Below are 281 nucleotides of genomic sequence, written 5' to 3'. Positions count from 1 at the left end.
ACTCTGCAGCCGGTAAGAACACACAGTCACTAAATAATCAGTCTACACAGACAACAGGTACACAAAACGTCTTTTTTCTGTGAAACAGGCGATCCTGCACAAATGTGTAAGACCAAATATCCGGCCACACCATGTAAACGCACGAGCCTCGGTGAGGGCTGGTTCCAGATGGGTCCCAACCGCTGCGTGAAGGCGTTCTACGATACTCCGCATTTGATGGGTTATTATGCCGAGGTGATAAAACACACACTGACTACAGACAGTAAATGTGACGTCATGCT

The sequence above is a fragment of the Etheostoma spectabile genome, unplaced genomic scaffold (assembly GCF_008692095.1).
Source record: "Etheostoma spectabile isolate EspeVRDwgs_2016 unplaced genomic scaffold, UIUC_Espe_1.0 scaffold270, whole genome shotgun sequence".
NCBI classification, from domain to species: Eukaryota; Metazoa; Chordata; class Actinopteri; order Perciformes; family Percidae; genus Etheostoma; species Etheostoma spectabile.
This window is presented reverse-complemented; position numbering follows the sequence as displayed.